The sequence below is a fragment of the Pezoporus occidentalis genome, unplaced genomic scaffold (assembly GCF_034315485.1).
Source record: "Pezoporus occidentalis ecotype Australia unplaced genomic scaffold, CSIRO_AGI_Poc_V1 ctg27, whole genome shotgun sequence".
Lineage (NCBI taxonomy): Eukaryota > Metazoa > Chordata > Aves > Psittaciformes > Psittacidae > Pezoporus > Pezoporus occidentalis.
In genome coordinates, this window is record NW_026914611.1 from 2,514,285 (window position 1) to 2,534,599 (window position 20,315).

The 20,315-nt window shown below is 39.2% G+C and overlaps 1 protein-coding gene and 1 long non-coding RNA gene across 2 annotated transcripts in view; one reads left to right on the top strand and one right to left on the bottom strand.

Moving 5' to 3' along the window:
* LOC134166696 (uncharacterized) overlaps positions 1-9,083 on the top strand; it is a 122,934-nt gene extending 113,851 nt beyond the window's left edge. Inside the window, exons 2-3 of the long non-coding RNA XR_009965957.1 lie at positions 3,759-3,923; positions 8,717-9,083. This is a non-coding gene — a long non-coding RNA (uncharacterized LOC134166696). The remainder of the gene's footprint in view (positions 1-3,758; positions 3,924-8,716) is intronic.
* The window catches only part of LOC134166689 (T-cell activation Rho GTPase-activating protein-like), a 1,836,444-nt gene that overhangs the window by 599,791 nt on the left and 1,216,338 nt on the right, over positions 1-20,315 (bottom strand). The window lies entirely within an intron of this gene.

Genomic DNA, 20,315 nt, shown 5'->3' on the forward strand with positions numbered 1-20,315 from the left:
CCGACCGATAACTCGCCCCCCCAGCCCAACCAAGCTCTGACCAATACCTCCTCCAACCCTGCAGACTCCCAGCCCTTCCGGCTAACTCCCAGTCACATCCTGGGCATGACGTGCTGTGGTATGGAATACCTCTTTGGTCAGTTTGGGTCAGGTGTCCTGTCTCTGCTTCCTCCTGGCTCCCCCTCCTCCCTGGCAGAGCATGAGGCTCACAAAGTCCTTGGCCAAACCAAAACATCGCTTGTTATCAGCTCTGTTCCCGAGCTGAAAGTCAAAACACTGCACTGCACCAGCTACCAAGAAGGGGAAAAATGACTGCTACTGCTGAACCCAGGACACCTCCCAGCAATATACTCTCAGTCTTCACCCTCCAAATCCTGTAAATGCTATACTTTTAGACTGTCAGGACAATTCTTTTTTCAGGAAAGAATTTCTACAAATAAGACCTGATGGACCTACACTGAATTCCTTTTGCAAGACATCTTCTGTGAACTTGAAATAGTCTTAAGAGCTCTCTGCGAGGTTTCCCTCACCTACAGCTTTAGTCAGCAATGATAAAGCTGTCTACATCACCTGGTCACCCATTATAATCACTAGAGAAAAACTTTTTTCTAGAGCAGATTCATCTGATTTACTCCTAAATGTCTACATTGTGAAGGAACAATGTGTCTCTCTCTCAACCACAAAGCCAGCCTGGGTTGAATCCCATTCATTTATATCTCTTTCTTTTGCCAGTTGTAAGATGAGGAATGTAGTCATGCCATTGCCCTCAAGAGAATAATGAGATTTAAATCTAAGGTACTGTGAGTTGCACAGGGTTTATACATAAATATTAACTTCTGGACATTGAAATAGAATTGATCAATCCGATTATCAACAAATAATTTTTATATATCAACCTGCTAATGAATTACCTATGATATGAAGATTTAAGTAGCTTATAAAATGACAGACAGAAATGACAGGTTTATAGTGCCATGATCAAAAGGAACCTGAAACTGAACCCCAAAGATAAGTGTGTCCTGAGGTCAGATCTGCTTTTGCTCTTCTACCTGTAAATTTAAAGATACAGGATTAAGACTTTTCAATGTTACGTTACTGCTGCAAAAGGCACAACACTTGTGACAATGTGGACAAAAAAAATCAAGATTTTATAAATACATCCTGGGGAAAAGAAGAATAAGACTAGGAACACAAGTAAGAAAGCTTGAACAATAATTCAACTACTTCCCGCCCCCCCCCCCCCACCTTTGAATGTGCAGTGCCAGCAATATGCAATATGACTTTAACCTAGAACTGCTGATCTTTGTTTCTGTCATTAAAAGCATAGCTTTGAAGTTCTTCACATCTTAAATGAAAATTTTGTCTAATTATGTTTGTTTTTTTTTAAGTGATGTCCATATGAGCTTGATGTTCACTTCCAAGACAGTATGTTCTTTCTTTGTTCAATTTATGTATTTTCACCAGAAGCTTATAAGCATTAATATTTTCCTTTGTAAAAAGGCAGTTGAGATGAATCTTCATATTTCTACGGGGAGACAGAGAGTTTATTTAAATACAGTATTCCTAGGCATGGCTTAGTACATAGATATAATTGCCTGTAAAAGTTAACTACGTTGCTGCGGTTTCCAGGGATAGGGTATTTACCACCTATCTGGGCAATCTGTTCCGCTATTTCACCACATTCAATAAAAATTTCTTCCTTATATGTAGTCTAAATCTATCATATTTTAGTTTAAAAACATTACCTGCTTTCCTGTTACAATAGGCTCTGCAAAAAATTTTGTCCCCATCTTACTTGTGTCCTGGGTTCAGCAGTAGCAGTCATGTTTCTCCTTCTTGGTAGCTGGTGCAGTGCTGTGTTTTGACTTTCAGCTCAGGAACAGAGCTGATAACAATGATGTTTTGGTTTGGCCAAAAACTTTGTGAACCTCATGCTCTGCCAGGGAGGAGGGGAAGCCAGGAGGAAGCAGAGACAGGACACCTGACCCAAGCTAGCCAAAGAGGTATTCCATACCACAGCACGTCATGCCCAGGATGTAACTGGGAGCTACCCAGAAGGGTTGGTAGTCTGCACGGTTGGAGGAGGTATCGGTCGGTGCTTGGTTGGGCTGGGCGGGGGGGGGGAGTTATTGGTTGGCTGGTGGTGAGGTGATGTATTCTCTTCCCTTGTTATTTCCTTTATCATTGTTATTATTGGTGGTAGCAGTAGTGATTTGTGTTATACCTTAGTTACTAAACTGTTCTTATCTCAACCCGTGGGAGTTGCATTCTTTTCAATTCTCCTCTCTGTCCCTCTGGGAGTAGGGGGAGGGAAAAAAGGGGGGGGAGTGAGTGAACGAGTTGTCTGGCTGGGTTTAAACCACGACAGTTCTTTTTTGGCACCCAGCGTGGGGCATGAGGGGTTGAGATAACGACAGATCTAACTGGATTAATAGTCACTTGACACAATGATGATTTATTGGCTCTCAGAGTCGTTCCTCTTGATCTCACAGTTTCAGAATGTTGTAACTTACGTAGAGACGGTATTTGCTGCGATAGTGTTTATCAAGTGTGGGGCCTGGGCTAAGGTTCTTGTCTCACTGTACTTTATGGCAATGGCTTGTAACACGGGTGGGCTCCAGCAGCAGGGCGGGACGGACGTGGCCGTGGACTTGTACCTGGCCGTCAGGCTGCTCTTCACCGTCCTGGCCCTCGCCCTCGCCTCCATCTTCGTGAGGCTGCGGGGACCCGAGGGGGAGCGGCCCCGGGAGCCGGCGGCTGCTGAAGCGGCCCGGGAGAGCGGCCCCGGGGACCAAACGGCGGCGGGAGCGGGGCCGGAGGCCGCGAGGGGACGGCTGCCGGTGGAGAAGGTCGGGGCGGTCGAGGAGACGAAGGAGGCGGCTGCCGAGCAGAGGGAGAAGGGGGCGGAGGAGCGGAGCCTCGAGGAGCAGCCGAGCCCCGCGGAGGACCCGAGCCCTGCGACGGCCGAGAGCATTTCCCGGCAGCCGCCCGCCGAGCCCCAGGAGGATGCAGGAGACCACGCAGCATTTCCCAGCCAGGCAGAGGAGGAAGAGCTGGACTCAGGAAAAGAGAAGCTGGTGGTGGGAGAGCCGGCAAGCACAGCAGCTACACCAGCCCCAGTGACAAGTCCAGCAGCATCGTTTGAGAGTTCTGAAGGTTGTGAATGGCCTTTGGGTATCCTTGGGACCTGCCTGCTGATTGTGATGGGGATCAGCGTGTTGGCACACACACAGACTGTGTTTTACCCACGACCATTTTGTCTGATCTCAAAAGTTAAGCAGAGTAGGGTTTGGGTCTTGTCTGGGGTTAGATGACAATATAGAAGGGACAGGAGATTTTCCCCAAGGCTGGACAGTCATGAGTGGCAGGGTGTGTGTGACAGTATGGGCAAGTGTCTAGTCCACTGGACCCCTCCAGTGCTTTGGAAGCATCGGAGATGGAAGGCAGCTGTATGGAGTCCCCAGCAACAAGCTGCAGAAACTGATGAAGGGGACAGTGAATTATTTTGAGCCTGGTGGGCCCATGGCACTTCAGGCCATCAGAGCAGAGATGCAACACAGAGATGGACTCATGATCGAGGGGTGGACTTAGCAATGGACACTATTGCCCAGGTTATTCACGAGTTTGAACACTGCACACAGTCTCTCCTGCTCTGGAAGACTGTTACAAGAGATGGAGCCTGACATCATGGACCAAATGGATTTAGCAGCTTTGTAGGGACTGGGCCATGCACTAAGATAACAGTGCACTTAGATAAGGTGATGGTATATTGAAAATATGGGATCTGAGCATGACGTGAATGGTATGGAATAAGGGGTGGATAATGTACTGGGTTCAGCAGTAGCAGTCATTTTTCTCCTTGGTAGCTGGTGCAGCACTGTGTTTTGACTTTTGGCCTGGGAACAGAGCTGATAACAAGCGATGTTTTGGTCTGGCCAAGGACTTTGTGAGCCTCATGCTCTGCCAGGGAGGAGGGGAAGCCAGGAGGAAGCAGGGACAGGACACCTGACCCAAACTGACCAAAGAAAGAGGTATTCCATACCACAGCACATCATGCCCAGGATGTAACTGGGAGCTACCCAGAAGGGCTCGTAGTCTGCAGGGTTGGCGGAAGTATTGGTCGGTGCTTGGTTGGGCTGGGGGGGCGAGTTATTGGTCGGCTGGTGGAGAGGTGTTATATTCTCTTCCCTTGTTATTTCTTTTATCATTATTATTATTATTGGTGGTAGCAGTAGTGATTTGTGTTATACCTTAGTTTCTAAACTGTTCTTATCTCAATCTGTGGGAGTTGCATTCTTTTCTATTCTCCTCTCTGTCCCTCTGGGAGTAGGGGGAGGGCAAGAAGGGGGGGAGTGAGTGAACGAGCTGTCTGGCTGGGTTTAAACCATGACAACTCTAAGTAACTTAACAGTTTTAAGTACTGAAAGGCTGCACCAAGGTCTCCCCATAGCCTTCTCTTCTCCAGGCTGAACAAGTCCAACTCCCTCAGCCCTTCTTCCATACAAGAGGTACTCCAGCCTTCTGATAACTGTTATAGCCCTCATCTGGACTTGCTCCAACAGGTCCCAGTCCTTCTTATGTTGTTGGGAACCTTGGTACTCAGTTTTCCAGGTAGAGTCTTACCACAGAAGACTAGAGGGGCATGATCACCTCCCTTGATCTGCTGGTACACTTCTTTTGAAGCAGCCCAACACAGAGTTGGCTTTCTACGTTACAAACACATATTACCAGCTCACACCATTTTTAATCAACAAACATTTACAAGCACTTCCCCATAGACCTACTTTTAATCTCTTCAGCCCCAAGCCTCTATTAATACTGGGGGTTTCCCCAACCCAGGTGTGGTACCTTATACTTGACCTTGTTGAACCTCATGAGTTTCACATGGTCCCACTTCTCCAGCTTTTCCAGGTGCCTTTGGATGGCATCCTGTCCCACCACTCAGCTTGCTGTCATCTGTGGACATGCTGAGGGTTCACTTGATCCCACTATATACTTGATGAAGATACTAAACTGTACTGGTCCCCGTAGGCACTCCTGGGGTGCACTAGTTGTTCACCAATCTCCCTCTGGACATTGAGTTCTTGATCACAACCGTCTAGATGTGACCACCCAACCAATTCCTCATCCACCAAACAGTCCATCCATCAAATCCATATCTTGGCAATTTAAAGAAGGATGCTTTGGCAGAGCATGTCAAAGGTCTCATAGAATTCCAGATAAACAACGTCTGCAGTTCTTCCCTTGTCCACTAATGTAGTCAGTCCATCACAGAAGGCCACGAGATTGGACAGACAGAACTTGCCCTTGGTGAAGCCATGCTGTCTGTCTCAAGTCACCTCAGTGTGCTCCATGTGACTTAGCATAGCTTCTAGGAAGATCTGTTCCATGATTTTCCTGGGCACAGAGGGGAGGCTGACAAGTCAGTAGCTCCCAGGGTCCTCCTATCCTTTTTAAAAATGGGTGCAATGTTTCCCTTTTTCCAGTCACCAGGGACTTCACCTGACTGCTAGGACTTTTGAAGTATGATAGAGAGTGCTTGGCAACTACATCAGCAAATTCCCTCAGGATTCTGGGATGCATCTCATCAGGTCCCATTAATTATTTTCACGTTCCTCAGGTGGTCACAAACCTGATCTTCTCTATTCTCTGAATGTTTGTTTTTTTTTTTTCCCTGGATGTCTAGCTCTCTTTTAGGTAATACACTATCTTGACAGACTGGTGTCTGGTGCCAGGAACAGGAATGAGTGAATGTGTGTGAACCAATGTGTGAGCACTAGTGAAGATCAAGCTGGTCTAGCCAGTGAGCAGGTGAAGCGGCCTGGCACCCAGGGGTGTGTTACACCATTACAGCCATGTCTGTAAATGTGAGTTGGCTGCTGGAGGGACCAGGGGTGTCCCATCCAGCTGACAGAGAGACTCTGGGGTCTGGGTCCTCATTTGTGAAACACACGTGTGCGTGTGTGTTTAGGAATGAGGCACCTGGGGAGGATTCAGGATGAAGTACAGGACTGACTGTGTGTCCATGGCCAGCTACTGGGGGATCTGGCATATGTGTGCTTCTGCACCAGTGGTGGCCTCAGGGGCTTGTATGTCCAATTGCTGCAGACTGGGAAGATTGGCATCCAGGGGCAGCTACTAGTCAGACCCAGTGCCTTGAGCCCAGTTGCCAGAGGGATCCACATTGCACACATGTACACCTGCACATATATATTTCCCACTAACAGACCTTCACCCTAATCAGCCAGGGAGGGAAATAGGATGAGGCCATTGATCTTGCTTGTGTGTGGGTGCTGAGTGTGCCTGTCTGGTTTTGCCATGTGTGTGTATATACATATATGTAGTATATATACATGATTGCATACATCCACATGTGTATGTGTTGTGTGTGTGAGTGTTCCTACTGGGAGTACATGCTCAGTGTAATGCTATTTACAGAACATTTCATTGTTTCAGAATGTAAAGTAACTGGAAGAACTAGCAGATGTGAGTATTCAATCTCTTCTCTCTTAATCTGGTAAGGTTTCCTGGGTTTTTGAGAATGAGAAAGAAAGAGGAAGAGCCGTGTTTGTCCAGTGGCTTGTATGCTGACTGGATTTCTTCAAAATATGAATGTTTAAATCCACCAAAAAAAATGGGGTGCTTATTCATCACAAATAAAAGTGACCGGCTTAAAATCTTTTTGAGCCATAATGGCAAATGTGCTTTCAGACATGACCTGAAGAACGGGAATGGGATGTGATATGTTTAAAAAGGCATCAGGGACAAAAGAGTGTATAGATGTGTATGTGTATGGATGCACGCATGAATGCTTGTGCATATTTTACAATTTTTTTTACACACACATACAAATTTCTTTAAATCTTCGCTCATTTCCATTTAGAGGGAAAGTTGTTATAACAGCACTTGCTTTGAACGAGAAAGACATTTCCATCTATTTGGTATACTAGATGGTTTCTAAGCTAAGGAGGTAACTTACACTATTAAACGCTATCTTCTTAATAGGACTGCCGTTCTACAATATTAAAAGAAAAATTGTAATGTGGAATAATACACAGAGAACATCTGCAAAAGAAAAAGGCATTTTAAATGTTTTTTGTGAATACATGCCCTGTGGTTAGATATAACTGTAGAATTATGCTTGAATTAAACCTGAGGTGACAGTTAAGGGAGAACACTAATTTAATAACAGTTGATGAATTAAGAAAACATGTTACTTTTTAAAATCACTTAGGAAATCTCCTCCAAATCCACTTGGTTGCCTGGTTGATTCTTCTGGACAGAGTGTCAAAAAGATTTGGAAACACACAGTCTGTACAAACCATTGTGTCTGGTTTAGCTTCTTTTTCACTTCTGAAACAGACTTACATCAAAGCTTTATATTTCCGTTCCAATAAATACACTCTGTATGAGAGTTTTCCTTTTGGGACAAAATACTGCTGATTATCACAGAATTTATTCTAAACAGTACATAACCTTTAGCATTCACCACTTTTAAGAAGAATATGCTAATGACACGAAGTCCAAGAATCATTAGTGGTGATAGAAAATTCCTTTATACTAATGCATAACAAAAAACCAAACCCTTTAAAAAAATATATCTTTCCAGGAAAACATCATAATTATGGTGGCACAAGTATCTAATAATTAAAGACAAATAGCAGAAACACTATTAATTCAGTGTCACCAAAATGAGTATGGGGGATACTTGATAGCTGTGGTTTCTAAAATGTTTTCAAAGCAAGCAAGGAATAACTATGCTAGAAGGGAAAAAAAAACTTATATAACCAAAATATCATTCCCACCACTCACAACGACCTCAAACAGGATAATTTCAGTTACTTATTAATGGATTTAGACCTTTTCAATTACCCTTGATATTTCCATTTCTAGAATAGATTATTTCAATTAATTTCTCATGAAGAATAAATTAACCTGATGCCTCATCTCAGTGCTCCTCTGAGTAGTGGTAGATGAAGGGAATGTCATTATATATAAAAAGACAGAACTTCTGAAACTGGTGAATTTTAATTAAAAAAGAGACAGTAATACTATGTACATGACAGTTCCTATGTACATATTTCTGTGCAGCACAAGTTTTAGCTCCAACTTCTCATTTGTCAGGGGATATTCTGAGGCTTAAAAAAAATCCATCCCAGCTGGTGCTGGTTACTATGAACAATACTCTAGTTTAACAACTCCATGAAAAGATAAAATTAAATGGAGTACAATACACCTGCTAATGAATTTTCTATCTTGCTTTTGAAAGTGATTCAAAGAGGCAACAATGTCCTAAGACATGGATTAAAAGACTTCTCCCACAAGGAAAACATGAATTCCCTCCTCCTGTAATAACAGTGTACTATGCATTGATTTCGGAATCTTAGAGCTGAAGTGAAATCCCTGCTCCAAGGATGCATTAATTGTACTCACAATGTTTTTGACAGATGCTTATCCAGCTTCATTTAAAGACCCTCGTAAGAGATTTAGCAGCCTGTCAGTGTGTTTAAATATTCTACTATTTTTATTACATGGTTCCATTGGGATTTTTAGTTACATCTAACCTAATTTTTCCCTATTAAGTTTTAAGGCCATTAGTTCTTTTGTACCTTAAAAATTTTTCCTTTCCTCTTGTCCTGGGTTCAGCAGTAGCAGTCATTTTTTCTCCTTAGTAGCTAGTGCATTGCTGTGGTTTTGACTTTTGGCCTAGGAACAGAGTTGATAATGCTCAAATGTTTGGTCTGGCCAAGGACTTTTCTGAGCCTCATGCTCTGCCAGGGAGGAGGGGAAGCTGGGAGGAAGCAGAGACAGGACACCTGACCCAAACTGACCAAAGAGGTATTCCATACCACAGCATGTCATGCCCAGGATGTAACTGAGAGTTACCTGGAAGGGCTAGGGCACTGCGGGGTTGGACGAGGTATCGGTTGGTGCTCGGTCGGGTGGAGTGGGGCAAGTCATCCATCAGCTGGTGCTGAGATGTTGTATTCTCTTCCCTTATTATTTCCATTATCATTATTATTATTGGTGGTAGCAGCAGTGATTTGTGTTATACCTTAGTTACTAAACTGTTCTTATCTCAACCTGTGGGAGTTGCATTCTTTTTGATTCTCCTCTCCGTCCCTCTGGTAGTAGGGGGAGGGCAAGAAGGGGGTATTGAGTGAACGAGCTGCGTGACTGGGTTTAAACCATGACACCTCTCTGTATCATACTTTTAGGTATTAAAAATAATATCACCTTGCTCCTTCCATGATTCTTCTTCATTAGGACAAACAGTCCCTGTTCATTAAATCTTTTCAGAGGACCTGTATTTTCTAGACACTGATCATCTCTTTGATATCCTCTGGTCTTTCTTCAGCTGTTCTAATTTTTTCTCCAAGTACATTGTACAAACCTGACAACAGGAATTTAGCTGAGGCCTTTCTGGTTTTGAATAAACAGGATGTATTAATATTTCTTGCCCATCTGTTTTCTTTGTAAAAGTAGTCTTCTTTAATCACAGTCAGTTCATGAACCACTATGAAAAAGTCCCATTTTTGCAAAATTGTTAATAATTTTGTTCTGCTGGTATCTGGCATTTGGATATCTTATTGTTCTGCCTCAACAACAACAAAATACCCCTAATGCTTTAGTAAAGGTTTTCAAGGATTTATTTATGTTTAATTTTTATACTTTCATATGTTTCTGCATACATGTATCATGGTGTAGTGTGAGGTGTCCCTGCCCATGGCAGGGTGGTTAGAACTAGATGATATTAAGGTCCTTTCCAACACTATTCTATGATTCTATGATTCTACAATTCTAGCTATGCATATATATCTCTTAGATCCCTATCTTTGTTCACGATCATTTATTTCTTACAAACATCTTTTTTTCCTTCAAATAAGTAAATAGCAAAATGTGTTCTTCGTTGTTACTAATGTAAATGTGATCACACTTAAGATCTTAAGATAGTTCAGTACTGTACAGGTGCTTTGCCATACCTTAAGCTTTCCTGTAACTTGAATGAAAAAAACCTGTGATTAATTGCTGAAGAATCCAGATTCTATCATGGAGCATGAACCTCATTCTCTTTCACATCTGCGGATGACCAGATACACAAATAATGTGTTATGTGCCTGGGCAAACACAAACAAACATATTTTAAACAATGGAATTGTTACTGAGTTTTGTCTGAAATAAGTAAGAAATGGCATTCTAGATTTATGCTATTTAATTTTCAATCTGCAAATGTACCTTTATGTAATACAAAAACCTTATGATAATTGAAGTCTATGAAGGCACAGTTTATTCATTGATAATGCACAGCTGACACAGCTCTGGGAGACTGATTAACATTTTTGGTTTTGGAACTCTGAATTCAAATCTTATAATGGTATCTTTTCCATAAACCAGACAAACTGTCATTTGCCTGACAGATCCTACAGTAAGCTAGTAGCCTTTTTTTTTTAAAGTTTTTTTTTGTTTGTTTTTTTTTCCCCCTTGTATTTGCTATAAGAAAACGTCTCTGTAGACATTTAGAAAACAGAATGAGTAATGCTTTTACTGCCTTGGTCATTTAGGTTAGTTTTGTCACAGGGACTTGGAAAATGAACTCAATGTAAGTATATTGCCTCTTTGTTTTTCCTATTCAGCTCTACAAGTCAAGAGGAACAAGCACCAAATACTGTTCTTTTTTTTCCTCTTTCTCCCACATTCATGTGGCTACAATGACTATACAGAGGTGAAGGAAAACAAAGGACTCACTCACGCTATCATTTCAGAGTGACTTTTATTCCATATATATTGAAAACCACATTTTACCTAAAGTAAGTCTTTAATAAAATGTTTCTTTATTATCTAGATGCTACAATGTCTTTGCCAGCATGAATTAATAAGAATTTGACTAGTGTTATAGGAAAATGCTAATAGTCATGGAAATTTAGTACATTTACTCCTTAAATTCTCAATGACTGCACTTCAGTAATAGCAAATCCTTATTACTTCCTTAATACATCAAAATGGCAAGCCCTGGTCCTGCACTTGCTCAAGTTCTATTCCCTGTGGGTTTTCTGGATCAGTATAGTGCATATATCATAAATGATAGAATAGTTAGGGTTTGAAAGGACCTTAAGATCATCTAGTTCCAACCCCCCTGCCATAGGCAGGGACACCTCCCACTAAACCATGTCACCCAGGGCTCTGTCCAACCTGACCTTAAACACCGCTGGGATGGAGCATTCACAACTTTCCTGGGCAACCCATTCCAGTGCCTCATCACCATCACAGTAAAGAACTTCCTCCTTAAAATATATATACATAAATATATATATGCGCAGTAATATACAGCACTAGGCAGTGACAGCCAATGTCCTATACTAGCTACAGAACATTTATAGGTTTCTGGGTGCTTTAGAGACATTTAAGAGGGCTTGGGAGGGCATTTAACATCTCAGATGATAACATGGTAGCAAAAAATAATAGTATTAAAAACTCCTATTCATAGATGATGTAATTTCTCGTCAGTTCTGTAATTTCTTATGTTTGCTTCTTTTTTTTAAACTTTTCCTGTTTAGAAGCTTAGATTTCCAGATTGGAAAGCCCTTAGACATTTTTTCTTTCTTGTGATTTCTTCTTAGAAAGAAAGATTATCTTTGCTTCCACTATAACCTAACATATTTGAGGCAATCCAATATGCATATGAACAGAAGTAGCCCTTCATTTTAATAGCACGAAGTATTGTCCTTCCACTGTTTGGAAACTGAGGTTCTAGGAAAATGTGTTGATGAGTAGTAGGAAAGGAAAGGAATCCAATTTTGGCGGTTACAGATACTAAACTTGTATCAGAGCCACCCCAGTACTCTGCCATCTTGCAGTCTGCATTTCCTACACTCCTCTCATTTTATTGTGGCTAAGTTTTCCAGAAATCAAGATAGACAGAAAATTGTAAAGATGTAATAGAAGGTGTTGCTAAATGAATAAATTTTTTCAACTGAAAAAAAAGCAAAATAAAATCATAGGCTCCCATCTTACAAATTTTATGAAAAATAAGAGGTGAGTAATCTCAAAACAGTCTGACAAACTGAAACATTTAATTATTGAAAACTGTGTTCAACAGAAAAAAGAAATGGTATTGTTTTGGAAAAAAAATGAAGAAAGAAGGAAAAAAGAAAATGTCTTCCTGTTTTAAATACTGAGGGTCTTGAAAACACAATTTTTCCATCAGGCTGAACTTTGATGAAAACTTCCAAGGCAGACTGAGCTATAATTCCTTTCCTTTTTCCTCTCTCCATATAAACTGTAGAACCATAAAATCATAGAATAGTTAGGGCTGGAAAGGACCTTAAGATCATCAAGTTCCAACACCACTGCCATGGGCAGGGACAACTCCCACTAAACCATATCACCCAAGGTTTTCTCCCACCTGGCCTTGAACACTGCCAAGGATGGAGCATTCACAACTTCCTTGGGCAACCCATTCCAGTACCTCACCACCCTTACAGTAAAGAACTTCTTCCTTACATCCAATCTAAACTTCCCTTGTTTAAGTTTGAACCCATTGGCCCTTGTCCTATCACTACAGTCCTTAATGAAGAGTCCCTCTCCAGCACCCTTATAGTCCCCTTCAGATACTAGAAGGCTGCTATGATGTCTCCATGCAGCCTTCTCTTCTCCAGGCTGAACAGCCCCAGCTTTCTCAGCCTGTCTTCATACGGGAGTTCTCCAGTCCCCTGATCATCCTTGTGGCCCTCCTCTGGACTCATTCCAACAGTACCATGTCCTTTTTATGGTGAGGACACCAGAACTGCGCACAATACTCCGAGTGAGGTCTCACGAGAGCAGAGTAGAGGAGCAGGATCACCTCCTTCGACCTGCTGGTCACACTCCTTTTGATGCAGCCCAGGATAGGGTTGGCTTTCTGGGCTGCAAGAGCACACTGCTGGCTCATGTTAAGTTTCTCATCAACCAACACCTTGTTTGTATTGTGATGTTTTTACCACAAAAGAGAAAATACACTAAGTAAGGAGTTGTACACTAGTATGTTTATTAGGAGCTTAGACATATGTTTGTTTTTAAAGCCCTGAATAAATACTGACATTGTCCAGTAGTGAGCAACACCTAGAATTATGCCACCTAAAAACCTCACAACCTAAATTTATTTGTGCCACAAAGTTATACATATATTTAAGTAAGAAAAAAAGGAAAAAAAGAAAAAAGAAAGAAAAGAAGAAGAAAATAAAAAGGAGAAAAAAAAAAGAAGCAAAACAGATGTTGAAGAGAAATACTGACAGGCTATGCAGACAGCAGTGATCAGTACTTGAAATTTTTTTACCTCTTTACCTTTTTTTTTTGTTTTCTTAATGACTTCTTTGATTTATATCTTGGTTTTGGGGTGTGGGTCTTGTATGGGTCTTTTTTTGTTTGGGTTGGGTTTTCTACAGCTGTTTTGATTAAAACAATGTTTACATTTTTCAGTCCTCTCTTGGATCTTCCTATTAGAAGTGAGACCAAGGACTCAAATCAGTGCTAACAGAATAGTATGTATGCCTGTGAATTAGCTGAATTATTTTCCATAGCTGTTTAGGACTTTCCTGTCTGAAAAAAAAAAAATTATGTGGAAAGAAAGTGTTTATAGGAGTGTATTTTCATATGTAGTTAATCAATTTTGCTTGACATTAATATTGAATAACTACATTCCTAGTGTCTAATTTTCTACTTTCAAATTGTAGGAGTAAGAAGCATTTTTGTGTCCATTTACACAAAAACCTTTTGAACTCTTCTGTCTGTATTTAAGCTTAAAGTAGCAGTTACTTCATTAAATTTTTACAGATGATCCTCTGCGATTACTTTGATCATCTGAATTTTTCACTTCCTCCTGAAGTAGCTAAGTAATTTCTCTGGTAGAAACACATCCAGGTTTGTACAATCTTGCAGATGCTTAATTTACAAGCTTAAGATAATACATGAATATAAGAATGGAAATTATGAGGAATTTCTATTAAAAAGATTCCATTGAAAAATGTCAAGAAAGCACTCGTAGTTATAGGTATTTCTGAGAAAATTGGTTTCCACGGTGATCCTACACAAGTGCATATTATGAGCTATGCATATAACTAACAGTCATCCTAGGCCAAACCAAAGATCCATTTAGTATCTGGTCTCCAAGAATTACTAAAGTACATACCTAGAGAAGAGTATAAGAAAATAGAAAATGTCATTGCATGCATTTTTTCCTCTAAATCTGTATGGAAGTATCTGGTTTCAGGTAATAGATAAAATACCATGCAAAGACTGTGAAAAGATGGATTACTAATTAACATTAGCAAGAAGCACTGCAATTAGAGCAGTGCTTTCCTCTGCTGAGCATTAATATTGCCATGCCTTCTCTATTTTCTGAGATTATCTGAAGTGTAATGAAAACCAAAGAGATATCCATTTCAGAAAAATATATGTGGATAAATATGTCCTTTTAAGTAGTCCCATTGTAAGAAATTAGTAAATTTTCTAAGTCATCTTTCTGAAACAGTTGACATTCTTAGATTTTTGATGGGAAGAGAAAGTGACACAGTGTTACCTGCAGACGTTCATAACCCAAAAGATGATAATAACCAAGACAATTAACTGATGTGATGATAATCAATGTGTAACAAATTATTATTATACACGTCTGTTATTATGTGTTTATTGGAATCAAGTATTCTTACTTCAATCATTAAAGTCTAAAAATTTCATACTATTTAAAAATTCCATTGATACAGTTACAAATCTTCTCCTAGCTAAGTGAAAAATTAAGTTGAGGAAGAAAATATCTGAGTGTACATCAACAAACTGAAAGAATTATATTTTTAGGATAATTTGCTAGGTTTAGTGATTCTAAATGCTATTTTACTAGGTAGATTTTTTAGGAGTAGCAGTTCTCTGTGAGGTTACTGCTGCCAGCAAATTGAAAAAAAAACACAAACCAACAGCTGTTCCAAATCCTTGACTGTAGAGGTAAGCAAATTGTCATAAAATTTGTAACAATCAAAATCTATTTATATCAAATAGATCCTGATTTGAGTACATCAGTCACATTTAGATGGGATCTTGCTCTAACTGCTGCCTCATAATTTGAAAGATTTAAAGTATAATTTTATGAAAAAATATTTTTAATTTAAAATGTAAAATAATCATATACTGAGTAATAATTTGGCCTTGTGAAAAATAGAATATATAAGGTAAGAACTGTTAAAGACTGAAAGATATTCTGAAAAAGATTATTGTTATCTTTGAAATGTGTGAAGAGCTACAGCAGTAGTATGTCAAGCAAACAAGGTTCATTCATTTGACTAGTACAGAAATGGATTAGTCTTCAAGGGTTTCAGATAGTTTCAGCATTTTATTTAGAAATTTGAAATCATCAGTTATGTAAAAAAAGTTTTAACAATAAACTTAGGTAACTACATTTCACATGCATTCTTGCTAACAGTAGAGAAATACTCTTTGATTTAATGCAGCATTGATATTACCACTTCTCTGTATCTTACAGAAGTTCGTTGAATATCCTTTATTTCACAACAGTGTTTGATGAGCATCACCGGTTTCCTGAACTTCACAATCAGGAAGCCTATGTATAGAAGAGAAAGACTCTTCTACTTTGCCCTCGATATTCTTTTGTAGCACTGTATTAGAACTGCAAATACTTTGCCTGGAAGGGACCTCTGCAAGCTGTCTAGTCCAATCCTCTGTTTTGAGCAGGGCAATTGCTTTCTCTAGACCAGCTGTGACTTCGTACAGCAAAGTCCTGAAAATCTCCTGGAGACTACAGTCCCATGGATACTCTAACACATTTCAGTGCTGCACTACCCTTCCTAGTGAAGAAGGTTTTATTAGCATTCAAACATATTTTAGGTGTTTACTATTGATATTGACCTTCATAACCTATATTGTGATCTTCATTACATACTTAACTGCTAGAAAAAATGAGGGGGGGAAAAGACACGTACTTTCCACTTTTTAAGGAGACAGTGTCACAGGAATCTTTGGAATAATTTTTGTGAAGTTAACATATAGTTTGGCCTTATATAAAGAATAGTGACAGCAAAAACTTGGTACATCAGCATCCCTAAGTTTTTGTACACTTTTTACTATATACATCTGCACAGACAAACCAACCATCTAGGATGAGGATGATGATGCGTAAAAGACACCATTCCTTAGCTTTAATGGCCCTTGGATCACAACATGAATCAAAAATTAAGGAGGCATCATTTTCTTTACAAGATTGCTTTTATATATGAAATAATGAAGATTCAGTTTGTTCTGTGGTCATTCTTATGAATAAAAATAATAATGCAAGAAGTCCAGTTGTCTTCAGATAACACTTCAGTGCTTAGAGCAGTGACAGATTTCATCCTATAATAAACAATTGCTTTAGAATCTATAGAACATGATTCAGCCTTCATAGTATCATGTATGGCAGCATTAAGATAGCTATCCTCAGCACATTCCCTTCAGGAAATCTTAATGCATGAGTGGTCAATTGATAGCAACAGTACCTCCTCCCCATCTCTCCTGAAGTGATACATTACTTAAAAATACATAACATATGAGGCAGTTAAAATCTCCATATCTTAATCATTTCATAATACCTTAAGGAATTATTTACCTTCTGTGAATAGTGGCATTTAAATACTACAATTCTGATTTCTTAATGTTTTACATTCTTCTTTAAATCATATGATACAGTGCTGTGAAATATTGAACACCTCAGGCCAGATGAAAAGAGCAATCTAAATCTTTAACTGTTCTCAAAAACTCTTCCTTGTAACACATGACCTTAGAGGGTTTTTTACTCTCCTCTTTGTTACCCAAAGATCCAGGGTGTCTGGATGTCCATAAACTAGCCCAGCACTGGTAGTGTGGACTCTTGCAACTTACCAAGTTTTGTAACAATGTGAGGGGATCTTTGGGGTCTGATCTAGCATATTCAAAAGATATTTTTCACACAGGATCTTTTTAAAAAGTGCAGTTGCAAGAACCTTCCATTAACAAAAGAACATGATTGCATAGATGGATTGTTAGGTCAATCCTTTCTGTTAAGAATGCCATGCATTTAATTAAGTCTGAACTTAGACAATTATATTAAATATGAACTACGTGAACATACTGCACCACAGGGATGGGAATCCATAACATTCTACTTCCCATAAAGTGCATATAACAAGGGCACAGAAGAATTTATCTTCTTATTTGGTCTCCTTGACCAGGAAAGGAACTTTTTTAACAGCACACTGCACATATTCAGCACGTAAAAATGGGGAAGGGAGGGTAGTGTATCAGATAATATTCATGAGCTTTTTTATTTCTTAGTATGGAACCATTTAATATGTATTTCACCCAAATATGTTTCATTATGAAAGTGTTATGTTGGCTCTGAAGTTAAAAAAATGCAAAAATAAAAATAACAGTAACTTTTACGATGTAGCAAAATCTATTTTACAGTTTAAAGTGCAAGTCTATGCTAACATTCCATCAGATTTCTGCGTATGTAAAAGGTTTCAGACTTCTTTCTGTTTGAACAATTAAGTACTATTCTCCTGTAGTTTCTTTGGTAACTAGTTACAACTGGAAGAATTTAAAAAATTCTTAACTTGTAAAACAATTCACCTCGAAATAATCTCGATGAATTGATCTACAAAGGTAAACAGCTGAAGTTACAATAAATAACATTTCTCCTTGAAATATGAAACCAAATTTTTCTTTTCTGTGTTCCATCATTCCATTGCAAAAACAAAAGTAATAGCAGGAGTAGAATCAGTCCTTCCAGCAGTAATAGGAGAAACATACTGTGAATATCTTGAAGTTCATGTCTTAAAACACAAAACTTTGGTAAATGCTTCATGAAATGTGCTGTGCACATGCACTTGCACTCCACATTGGTGAACCTGAATAAATAAAAGTTCTTCACATCTTGCTTTCATAGAGCTGAACAGAATCTGGTGTTTTACTTTCTTCCTTGAGGTTAGCTGCTATCCATTAAACTGTGGCTCTTAAGAATTTGTTCTGTTATGTCAAAAAGCCAAAGCTAACTGTTAGGAAATGTGCAGAAAAAACAATGCTGTATCTTTTCAGTATGGCAATTAACTTCCCTATATTTATTCCAGCTACAATTTTCTCCTGTTTCAAGGAATAAAAAGATTTGATACCAACTGTTGAACATGATCAAGAATACCATAAGCTTCAGAAAGTCAAACAGGGACAGGTCTTTTGACTTCTAATGCAGGGCCCGTAGTAGATCCATCTTCTCTGTCTCAAATCCAACAGGGTGCACCAAACATTGAGTCCCAGAGGAAGTGACCACTTAAGGCAATGCAAACACTGCAAAACCTCACCATGGAGTAGGTTTCAGTTGCCACAGTGGATTGTACTGCCAGAGGTCTGTCTACAGCTGAGCAGGAAATTCATTAATGGAAATGAAAGCATTCTGTGCTGGGGAGCACAAGAGAAGAGAAGAGAAATGCGAAGTTTTTCAGCTGATCTTTTGAATTAAGACAAGCGCTTGGCTGGGTTTTCTTTTCCTCATAATGATTTCAGTGCACCTCTGTGAAACTTACAGATTGTGTTGGTGTGGCTAATAAAGTTTACTTCTGTAGATAATGGCATTCTCAGAATCCTTTCTGATGAGATTCAGTCTGCATGTTTTCCCTTGGCACTATTACTTTAAAATGTGAAATAATGTTTTACTTGTGATAAATACCCCTTTTTTATTAACACACCAGAAGTGGATCATTATAAGGTGGTTTGATATCCCAGACAAATTTATCTTTTCAGTTTAGCATACTATACAGTTAGTAATCTCTACTAAGTAAATACAAATAAGTTGCACATTGTAAACACCCCTTGTTTTGGGTCATACTGGGGACTTTTTTGTCATGCAAAGAGTGGCCAAAACTTGATCCTTCAATTACAATCAAGAAAAAGTGACTATAGGTGAAAAACCTCTGGTTTAGACTCATCATTGATAAAAGGATGAACTCATTTCCAGCCTAGAATTTGGTTACAGAAAGGTTGATCTGTCATTCCAGCAGAGAATAATGTGTGAAAATATTGGACTAATATTGAATAAACAAATACTTGAATTTATGTGTAAATTTGCGGGTTTTGATGGAAGGGGGTTTTGGGGGGTTTGGTTTTGTTTTGGTGTATTTCAAGCTGTTTAGAAGCTTGGAGAAGCATCGCTGCAAGTAATGTATATTTAAGTACTGGTACTAAAAGTCTGTATGACAAATACCTATAGCAGAAAAAGAAAGTAGCAAGAAAAAGAAAGAAAAATACATTTAACTTTTATAAAGTTTAAAAGTTTAAAAAAGTTTTAAAAAATGCAATAAATTGCTTTAATATCTGTTTATTTAGGGAACAGGTCTATAGTGTTATGGAATATAATTTCTTCACTCAGATGTGAGGGGAAAAATGGTAGTGTTGGTTAACTTGAGGTACCCTAACAATGATAACATAGCTGCCATATACACCAGTGTGCTTGGTGAAGTACTTATCACACTCAATTAAGCTATTGTGCTGTTAGGAGAAAAATATATCCATTTAGTTGCAAACTGTCAAACACGCTTTGCCTTCCAACCTCTGTTATCTAGTTAAGTGAATTGTATCAGACCACTTAACTGTGCCTTGCCATCAGAAAAAAATTAAAAAGAGACAAGGGTATTAAGGAAACATTTCTGAATATCCCTTCCAACTTTCTGCAAACACAAATAACATTAAGGATACATTTCTAGTTGTTATGATGAAAATGTTCCAAGGAACTGTTAGAATCAGATACTGCTTTTTTTTTTTTGGTACATTATACTTTTCTTATGACATGATTTTATTTTTATCAGCAGATACTGATACTATTCACCTGGAGAATAATCACATAAGGCCATATTCTCATTCCTTTTTGTTCTGGCAATACAAAGTTTCCTCATAGCTGGAAAAATCACTGTCTGAGGACGTTACTAAGAGGGGAGGCTATAGCCAGACCCCTCCCTCCTCATCCTGCAAGCTTTCACTACATGGCAGCCCAGTAGAGACAGATGATGGGAAAGTAGATAACGTGCCACATTCTAGTGATTCCTAGATACTGCAAAACCACTTGCAGAGTTGCAGACTGCCACAGAGTACAGTTGCCCTTACACGTGAATTATGTGAATCTCCCTGCTAAGGGGAAGCTAAAAGCTAAAGCTCACTTTAATTCTGCTGAGTGAGGCTCTGATACAGCTGTATAACTGAGTTGATTTGACATTAATTTAAATCACTCTTCTTTCTGATGCTTTGAGACTACAACAAAGGCTATTTTGCCA